The sequence below is a fragment of the Ambystoma mexicanum genome, chromosome 11 (genome assembly GCF_040938575.1).
Source record: "Ambystoma mexicanum isolate Mex_15411 chromosome 11, UKY_AmexF1_1, whole genome shotgun sequence".
In the NCBI taxonomy this organism is placed as follows: domain Eukaryota; kingdom Metazoa; phylum Chordata; class Amphibia; order Caudata; family Ambystomatidae; genus Ambystoma; species Ambystoma mexicanum.
This window is the reverse complement of record NC_090934.1, coordinates 273,279,444-273,289,973: the sequence shown is the minus strand read 5'-3', so window position 1 is coordinate 273,289,973 and position 10,530 is coordinate 273,279,444. Positions and strand designations below refer to the sequence as shown.

Here is a 10,530-nt window from a genome sequence, read left to right as displayed (position 1 = left end):
CAGATTGGTGATTTGTGCAGGATGAACGCACATGTAAGACATAAGAGGTCCCTTACTGTTAAGCGCACCAAAAGGGGTAACTACGATTTGACATAAATGATATAAGCATATAACAACATACCAGATGAGCATTAATTGTTAAGTAGAACTGAAATGTTCTTTGCCTCCTTCTTTACTCCCGGGTTGCAATCAAGCACTAATGCCTGGTGGTTACAGATAACCCAATGAGAGCTGTTGCAGACAATAAGCACAGCTTTGAAAGGGTTTCATGCCATACAGGAAGAGCTGAGAGTGGTAAAGCTCATCATCCTTCAAAATAGATATGTCCTCAATCTGAAAAATGGCCATGGAGGGCTGTGTGCGCTGCATTTGGGCCTTCTTGCTACACGTACATAGCTGCCCATGATGAGGTAATTGGGAACCTTACTGAGGCCATAACCACCTTGACAGAAATACACACAAAAATGGAAGAGATGGAGGATACTGCAGGTGATGACTGGTTGAACTATCTGTTTTCCTGGATACCCACTTGGTTAGCTAATGCATTCAAAATACTAGTAGCTACATTGGTACTAGTACTACTGGCCTTCTATGTTCTAAGAAAAGCAATACACCACTGCAAAAAGATTGCTAAAAAGGCAGTAGGTATGAATATAGTAATAAACCTGGATGCTCATGGGCATGAGTGTACCCAAACAGAGGAGTTTCCCTGTGCCCAAACAATGTAAAGTTCTATCACCAATCAAGGATCAAAATGTATTTGTCTTCTGGACCCTCACAAATATACAGAGCACTGGGTATATTGTGATTTCAATGGGGGATGCTGCTATATGACATGGTGCGTGGACGAACATGTCAAACATACATGCACCTTAGGGGGGGTGAGTAAAATATCGATACCTCTAGAAGAGCAGTTAAATGTCTCTGCAGCAAGTCCCGCCCCCGACCTCCTATATGTTGGAAGCATGGGAGTGTGCCGTGCTTGACACTTGCATATGTGCCAATTCAGCAGAGAGTGTTTGAAAGAGGATACCCTCTGAGAAAACAATATGAAATGTTTCCCCAAAGAGATGACAATCTGAGGGAGGAACTCCCTGAAAGAACATGAAAAGAGTGAAAGAGGAGCCGGTGACGTCACAAGAGATGAGCATGACGCCCTGAGAATACTGGCTGAAGAGAATGCATGGATCTTACAGAAGCTAATGAGAAAGTTCATAAGCGAGTAAACTTTAATATGCATAAAAAAAGATTGCATTTATGCGAGGTGCTGCAGAAAATGCAAGCCGTTCAATTACTGTACAGATGGTGTAACGCAAATATGCTGATCATAGAAGCTGGCTAAGCATAGTGAATAGACTACAGGCGAAGCTGCCATTAAATAGAAATTGGACATCGGTGTCATGAATTTAGTAAGCCAGGACCCATGGAGAGGAAAGGCTGAGAACTGTGTTGCTGCAGGAAAAATCTGAGATTGTGGAAACAAATGGTGAGGCTATATGGCCTGGTGTCAAAGCTGAAGCAAGCCAAGGCTGGTTATCTATTCTTGAAGGGGGTGAATGTGAGAAGCTGAATCATCCCTCTTTAAGGTGCAAAGAAAGACCACCAAGCATGCCAGGTTTGATTAATTTAAGGCATTTAAATGCTGCAAAATCGTCCAAATTGTTGTATCCTGTCACGTGACCCAAGGATGGAAATAGAGTTGGGCTTGGGGTCCTAGGACAACGATGGTGCGTGCCCGCACTCCCATATATTCCCACAGACAAGGATACTTTACAAGGTCAAGTTCAAAGACAATCAGCATGGCAGAAGGCTTGGGTGATGAGAGATGATGGGCTAATTGGGTGGGGAGGTAAAGTCAAGTCCACCTCCTGGCACCTGGGTATGAGCTTACATGCTGCGAATGTTCCAGACATGGCACAATCGTGCCAACCAATGTAGAGGGCATATAACAAACAGCCTTATAGTTTGAGAGCCAATGATATACCATGTACTTGATGATGACATGTTTTGGTGGTAGGCATCATTTGTCCACCTGACAGTAGATATCCAATCTTAATCCCACCCTTTATAGAAAGTATACTTAGATGTTCCCCATCAGCCTATAACAAACCCTTGTAGGTTTTTCTCATTTGCCACATAGGACGTCATTGTTGATGTATTTTTTGTATATAATGCTGTTTTTATGTGAAATGCATCGAGCGCTCGTCTCAATGTCCGTTGATGTCCGTTGTAACTCCCTGTTTTAGACAATTGTTATTAAAACAGCACCTTTTCCGTCTTCCTGAGTTGGTTCAATTATTTGGTGTCAGAGTTATTCTGCATCCCCATCCACTGCATGCGTGGTATCCAAAGAGCCATATGTTCATACCCAAAGATCACTATGTGGGGGAGAGAAAAAAGGAGAGGGTGGTCAAGGATTCAACCAGAAGGGAATGTCGGGAGACAGATGAATATGTCATCCATGGATACTTTCCCTCCCCCTGCCCAATACCGCACATGGAAGACTCACTAAGGCAACCGTACCACCCATATCCCAAGCAGGTACAGCAGGAGATGGGCACACTCTAAGCTGAATATGGCAAGAATAAATAAAATAACAAGTGAAACAATAAATGCATATGTATTAGACGCAAAGCAAATGTGCACTCACCATGAAGAACATGCACACTAGGTAATATATGCCTTTATACATAAAGAATATTAACATAGCAACCACAAGACATGAAGAATACTAACATAAGCATCGTATAAGCTGAATGCAACATGAATGATATGCAAATATATCTCACTAACATAGAAACATGAGAGAAATGGCCAGCCGTCTTTTCCAAAAATGGAAGCTGCAACACCCTCCCATATAGACAAAAGCCTCAAGGCTTCGAGAGAACTCACAATGCTGAAATCACAGAAATACAGATTGTTGCTTAGCCCAGGCAGAAGCTGTCAACCACAGCCAAGGTTACCACAAATTAAGGTAGGGACAGAATGTTGCAGCAAAGACACAAGATAGCAATTCCCAGGATGTAAGAAGTATGCTCCCCCATTAATTAAAGTCTAGAAGAGCACAATCTACCATTGTGAGCCAGGTGCAAGCAAACCATAATCAACAAAAGACTCTGCACAGAATAACTCAAGAGTGACTCCAGTGGTAGAAGAAACCATAATGCTCACATTAACATTAGCTAGAATACTAACACATGCAGGGTTAAATAATTCCAACAACGGTCCCATCACTCGTGACCTATAATGGACAAACACTGTCTATTCATTAAAGATGAACACAGATAAGTCACTTGCTTACTCCCTACATGTACACCCAGACATGAGACGTCACACAAGACCAAATACAAAGAGATCACCCTGGCTCATGGCCTAGAAATGAGGGATGGAATCTCCTTTAATTGAAAGCAAAGCAGCCAATTTACCTCTCTACCCCTACATCTCGTCTGGCTCATGTCTTGATGACCTGTCAATTGCCCATGGTTGTTCTGCAGAATGCCAACCAATCAAAACCCCTAATGTTAATCCACCTATTACGTATTGTGCCAACCAATAGCTCATTGTCGAGATGATGTCGTGTTACCTTTATCAATTTAGAGGTGGTCTTGGGAGCAGCTATTGGACATGTGTTACCCAATGAAACCCCAATACATGTATATGTAGTTCATCCCTTTTACCAGTCCACAGTCCCCATAGGTTTTGATAGCCAAGATTACGGTATGGCGTTAGTTATGACAACTGTTGAATATATAAACCATAGTTTTTTATGTAACCATTGAGAGCTCCAAGAATTCCAATGCTTGTATGCTGTCTGTGCTTTATTTGGGTATAAATAAAGCTGGGGTTTGCCTTTCACTTTGTCTATTTCCATTATTGAGTCCGGTTTTATCTGGCTCCAGATCCTCTGTGTAATTTGGGATTTTCCAGGACATCTTAACAATGAGGTGGAGGTGTTGAAGAACCATTAAAAGGATCACATTAAATGCCTTTGACCTGAAAAATTTGAAAAACTGGATTCATCTTGAAAGGCATACACACAAATGGACAGCCATCAGTAGGAGAAATGATCTGACCAAAATTGAATCTAAAAAAAAGTGGAAGATTAACTAGCAAATAAAAGCAGACCAAAACCAAAGCAGATAACAACACTGATTGCCCAAATATTTAGTGAGACCAAGCAGACCACCAAGAAACCCCTGCATGTCTCATTCAACCATTCCTGGACTCTTTAGGCTTTTACACACTCGGAGCCTTGAGTATTTTGCAACTCCCTTGAAAATACTTCAGATGCAGGCACCAATTAGTGTGTAGGATATCTGGGCAAATCTTTGGCTGCATTCCATAAAGGCAAAGGACATGTTGTATCTTAGTGGCAAAATTAACATAATTATAATATACAAACTCTACCATGTGCAATAAAACTTTCAAATTAGTCAGAGAGTGATTCAAACAAAAAAAGAGTGTTGTTATTGCTACAGAGTCTGATTCTTCCCTTTCTTTCTGATCACTGGTTTGTTGATGGTAGCCAGAGGATAGAGAGAGTTGCCCACCCAGAGTCTTACAACCGTATCCTCAAAATGGAAATGTATAATTCAAGCGCCCTTCAGAAAGAACCTTATAAGGTAAATTATGGAAACAAAAATTATTCACAAAAACATTTGAGCAAATACGATTTTTAAGCTCAGAAATAATAACCATAGTAACAAATATTGCTATATAACCATCATACAAGGCTATCTCCACAATAGTATCTGTGAGGACAGTATATCAAAGTTCAGAAGGCAACCCTACAGACCTCTGTTGAGAGGATCTTCTCTGGCACACAGCAGACAAAAGGGAACAAACAGTCAGACTTGTGTTAAACACAATAAGACACCAAGAAGATTGCAGGACGACATTTTGAGTTTGCATCCCATCCTTGTGTCCAGACAGACCATATCATGACACATTCTCCACACCTCTGAAAAGTCTAACTGGCCAAAAACAAATTACAAAAAGAAATAGACCATTCTTCTTAGTCGCCTTAGCAAATGCAGAATAGAGGATAATCCCTCTCTATGTGAATTTCCACTCCCCTTCACCTAAGCCTAACAAGAACGTGCCAGGCCAGCATCTTCCTTCGAGTCTAAAATGTATGAAGGCTGCTCTTCCCTATCATGCAACTCAGAATACCTAATGACGGAGTGAAAACGATCCGCTCAACTTCTCAGTCACCAAAAAGGTTGATGATCTTCTTTCCAGACAGAAACATGGGACACGCTCCACAATCCTTCATTGAATGCTCCTTCATGCAACAACTTGGTGAGTGTCCCATAATCTTTATTGCTTCCTCAAACTAGGGTTACTAGCTGCTTTATGGCACCATTAGGGCAGTAATTGATATTCCTGCACCCCGTATGGTGCATGGGAGCTCCGGATACTTAGAGGCCCCAGATTACCCCATGGACTCTCAATGCCTCTGTGTTATGAGAATCCGGAAGATTACAAGGCTCCACTTCATTTTGTGTCATACCACTAAGCACTAGGTCAGCACTTTTACTGGTGAGACGAAATAAAAGTGGCACTCTAAAAAAGACCCCTTTTTCTTTGTATCACAACCTTTTCTGGAGGCAACCGTCCATCTGCATGACCAATTCAATCAATCCCTGAAAAGGGGGAGGGGGAACAGCTTGGACCAACTCATCTTTCCTTTCCTTCTTCAGTCCTCACAGGACCAAAGCACACTGTTCAAAGTCTCTGCAGCACATTGCTTTACTATAATAACATACATCTGGATATCCATTGTGCCATGCTGTAAATTAAATGCAACTTAGGCAGAAGACACCATATGCAGGAGCACACATACATGTTGAAAATCTACCACAAGAGCACCATAGTTATCCAAGAAAGGGTGAATTGCCTCACCAAGTTCATTGCCCATGCCACAGCAGAGCATATTGGATTTAAAATCACAAATCCCAAATTATAAGCATCTGAGTCTGCAAAAAGAATCTTAAATATGTATTGAACCAAACAAAAAACAAGGAATTGTTTAATGCTGACGGGTCCCCCTTAAACTTGATTGTTATGTATTCAGAGCCTTCGGTTGGCCAAGCAGTCACTGCGGGTTTTAAGTAAGCATTGGTGTTCTTAATAGAGGTAATCATGGAACATCATTGAGGATAGCAGACCAGACAGAGGAACTGGTTAGATGCTGATGACAGTCCTTTAAGGTATGTGAAGTCATGATGAGGCATCAATTCAGTGTATGCAGAAGAGGGGGTGATGAAGTTCACGCCGCTGACGTATATAGAATCTCAAAAGGCTAGAATAATGTGATTTGTCATCACATTTCTAAATGTAAGTTGAGTTCATCATCCCCATCCCTCCACCCTCAAAGAATTGAATAGTGCAGTTTATTATTAGTTCTATGGGGTTTAATGATATTTCCTCTTCAGAGTCATAATCTAACATTGCATGTCTCCTTGTCATCCTTTGAGACTTTGATGGTTTGCTCCATTATAAACTACATTAACTTAAATGGGTTTCCGTCATTCTATCTATATGTTCTGATGGTGTGCTTCATCTTCCTCCCCATTGATTTCAGTAGCTTACCTCACTATCACACCTATACAATCCAATGGTACTTCATCACTATCTCCATACCGTTCAATGCCCCACTATCATCTCTACAGGTGTTAATGGTGCCCATAATCAACTGCATGCACTTTGAGGGTCCATCATCCTTACCTCTACAGACTTCAATGCTGTACCATCATTACATTTATAGAAATATGGAGGGCTTCATCATCACCATGTAAATACAGTCCAATCATCTACCATTACCACTGCATACCTCAATGGCGTTCCATAGTTGTTTCCGTAGGCTTCAATGGTGCTTTATCATCACTACCATCAGCTTCAAGAGTCCATCATCTTTGACTTAATAGATATCAGTGGAGCACCCTCATTTCCTCCCTAAATCGAATCGTGCTTTAGTATCACTACCACAGACCCTAATGGTGCTCCATTGCAGCCTTACATTTCTTTGGATTTTTGACTGGGTGCTCCATTATCACCATCATGAACTTCAATGGTGCTTGCGTGTCAACTCTATAGAGGTACATTCTGCTTCATTGTTCGCTCAATCGTAAATAAATGTTCACTCACACAGGCACTAGTGTCATATGCTGTGCTCCAGTCTTACCTCTGTGAACATCCATGGCGTTGCTTTACAACCTCATTTGACCCCAATAGTGTGTCCCATAAATCCCTCAGCAGACTTTATTTCCATGATCCTGCATTAGATTTGTAGACGTCAATGGCGTTATATCATCACGTCCTCTGATTAGTTATCGTCACTTTAATAGGCTGATTGTGCTTCATTGTCGCTCAATATCTTTGCAAAACGATGCTCTAGCTCAAGGTTGTCCAACGTACGGCCCGCGGGCCACAATGCGGCCCGTCAAGCCATTTTATGTGGCCCGCCAGGCCGTATGTTGGACAATGCTCGAGTGTAAAAAAAAAAAAAAAAAAAAAAATTTTTTTTTTTTTTTTTAAAATGTGCCTGTGCGCAAAACTACTCTGTGCTCTATTCGGGACACATAAAAGAACAAGACAAATGTGTGTTTAGACATAAAAAGAGAATACATGTCCTAGGACATGTATTCTCTTTTTAGGACATGTATTCTCTTTTTATGTCTAAACACACAAAAGACTACCATTGAATGTAAGTGCATAAATTAAGGATCAGAACGGCACTATCCATATAGGAATGGGTTACTAGCAGGATTGCTAATTCAGTTTGAAATCTTTCGATAGGCCTTGGTTGTACAGATTCACTTCGGATCCTTCTGTTAAACAGCTACGTTTGTTTCTTAACATTTTAGTACAAAAATATTATATATTTGACATTTTCCGTGTTTTTTCTCATTGTATTTAAATATTTTATATAAAGTTTTTAACAAAGCACATACCGAGCCAATCCTCATGAAAGTGTTCTACAACATAGTCAAATAACATCAAATCTGAAGCACCATACAAAATATAATTAGCCATGTTAACTAATGGCAAACAGATGTGTCTACCTCATGAGAAAGCATTTAATCTAAAAAGCAGGAGAGTAGCGCCTGATCCCCCTCTCCCTCCCCAAAAATCTGAACCCTAGCAGCTCAACTAGACTCCCTTGAAGCCAGGCATCTGTCTTGAAATGCATTATGGCTTCTAAAGGAAAACAACGGACCTCTCGCCAAACGATTGTAAAATGGCGCCCCCTTTGCTCACGGTCTTTTGGAGAGTTTCCATCAAAGATGCTAAGGGGAGCTTGCGTTCGTCAATCAGGAGGCCGATCAGAGAATCCACCCTGCTGTCCCTATGCCTCCATACTACAACATGTTTACGTTACTGCCATTGCTACTCATTTAGTTTTCTTCACTATCCGAATAACAAAACTACTAAAAACAGTACAACAGGCTTTATTCTCTAGTACAGGGGATGACCAGGTACAGCAGAAATACTAACAATGGTATGCTGAACCAAAGTAAAAGAATGTAAAACCACGTTTCTAAAAAAAATATATTACCTTTTACTCTAATAACAAAAATGTACACAAATAATAAAATACTACTGGTGCACCCCTGTAAGGGAAAACCCAGGGAACGAAGACTTGAAAATAGAGGGGCACTACAGGTTTGTAGACCGAGGTGCACAGGCAAAGATTTCAGCAGCAAAATGTCAAACCTTATGACAATGGCTTTAAAAAGGTAGAGACGGGTGGCTTAAAAGTGAACAGGGTTATTTAAGGTGTACATAAGCAACAGGGCCATTTCAAAAACCTTTTGTTCTTTTCACTCGTGGCTCAACACTATCGGGAGACGGTGACAGAGCTTTGGGTTGGGGAACTGGGTGACTGTGTCCAACGCATGGTGTGGTTCAGCACGCAGCAGTGGCAAGTAACACAAATAAACTTGGGCAGGGCCAGGCAGGCGAGGTCTGGGTCAACGTAGCTCACAAGCATTTTGATGAGCACTGTGCCTTAACTTCTGGGCTGCTGGGAGACCCTGTCCAGAGTCTCTAGGGGCAAGGTGGGTCCTTTGTTCTGCACTTCCATGCCAGGAAGTTCACCAGAGAGCACCTGCAGTGAGCAGGATCCTGGTTTCAGAGTTCATGCAGCAGGTGTGGCCTTGGTCCTCACAGCAGCTTCACACCAAATATGCACCTGGCATGGTTGGGGACAATAGCTTTCCTCTGCGGCAAAAAAATGTTTTGTTGAAATTGCCATTCGCCAAAAGTGGGCAATAGCAAATAATCTACACACTCAAGAACAACCTTTCAAAAAATGCTCTCCAGAAATGTATAGAAAGGAAACAAAATCCAAATCCAAATCAATGGGAACCAAAGTTTTCGTTTGTTAGTGGATTGAGTTTGTTCACAAAATGGATCGGAGTACACTTCGAATAGTTGCTGCAGCTCTGGAGAAAATACGAGTGGTATGATAGGTTATTTATAAGGCGCTTAATACCCATGCAGCAGTGATCCCAATCATAAAAGTGAAACAGGCAAGCTCAACAGGTATAACTTATTTTCACTCTTTTGGTAGCGCAGTCTGAGGGCAGCCTATACTTGCCTTTGGCGCTGTGCAGGCTCGGCTGACACAACACGGCATATGGTTACGGCAAAGATGTCAAAGCTTCAGCATTGTCATTGAGCAGAACTCTGAGACTCAGGGGTGGTGGAGCGTCGAGGTCCAGGATGATTATGATGGTGTGAATGGGGCCAGCGCTGAGCAGCTACGCTCAGGAGGGCCATGGGCCCGTGTGGGGCTGACAGGCCAGTGGGCAGACTGCAACAGGCCTGCTCAAGCCATCCTGCTATTTATACAAATCTCGGGCCGAGCAGCACCTGATGGGAGAAAGGAACTGTGCTACAATCTGCTCTTCTGCTGGGCTCTGCCTGCTGGAGCTTCCCCCTACACGCGGGACAGGCAGCTCTGCAGACGCTCAGAGCTTCCGGGGATTGGGGGGTTGGGGCTGGGTCAGGGCCTGCCTTTTCACCCTCGCTTAGCGGGGCTTCCCAGAACTGACCCAACCCCTGCCCTCTTGCATGCAACTCATACTTAGCTGGCAGGGGAGAATGTGATCTCAAGGGCAGATCTCCCAGGGTGAGGCTTACCCATTGCACATCGGATTTGCTGACCCCTGCTATGTTCCCAAATGCGGGATACACGACTGCATTATTTCTGGTAGTGGGGGACTGCGTTCGCGCTCTCTCCCCCAATTTATTGGTGAAAGAAAAGGTAAAGTGTGCACTAGGCCTGCTAGGTTGCATACTTTTAGATTGTGCTCACATTGCGTTTCTTCAATTAGGTTCACCTTTGGGTGATCGCTTTTCCACATTTTATCTGTTGAATTGAATTATGCTTCTTTCATCACCACAGAAGTAATGTGTATTACAGAGATAAGCTGCCATATGTATTGGGCACACTGCACATGCTCAGGCAGCATCAATCATGCTTTGTACAGGACAATGCTGGCCTACATTGGGAACAGCCAG

The 10,530-nt window shown here is 42.5% G+C and overlaps 1 non-coding gene across 1 annotated transcript; it reads left to right on the top strand.

Annotated features, from left to right (window-relative positions):
* Positions 1 to 10,089: 10,089 nt before the first annotated feature.
* LOC138505296 (U1 spliceosomal RNA) lies at positions 10,090 to 10,251 on the top strand. Its single transcript, XR_011280110.1, has one exon. It is a non-coding gene; the product is annotated as a U1 spliceosomal RNA (small nuclear RNA).
* Positions 10,252 to 10,530: the final 279 nt, after the last annotated feature.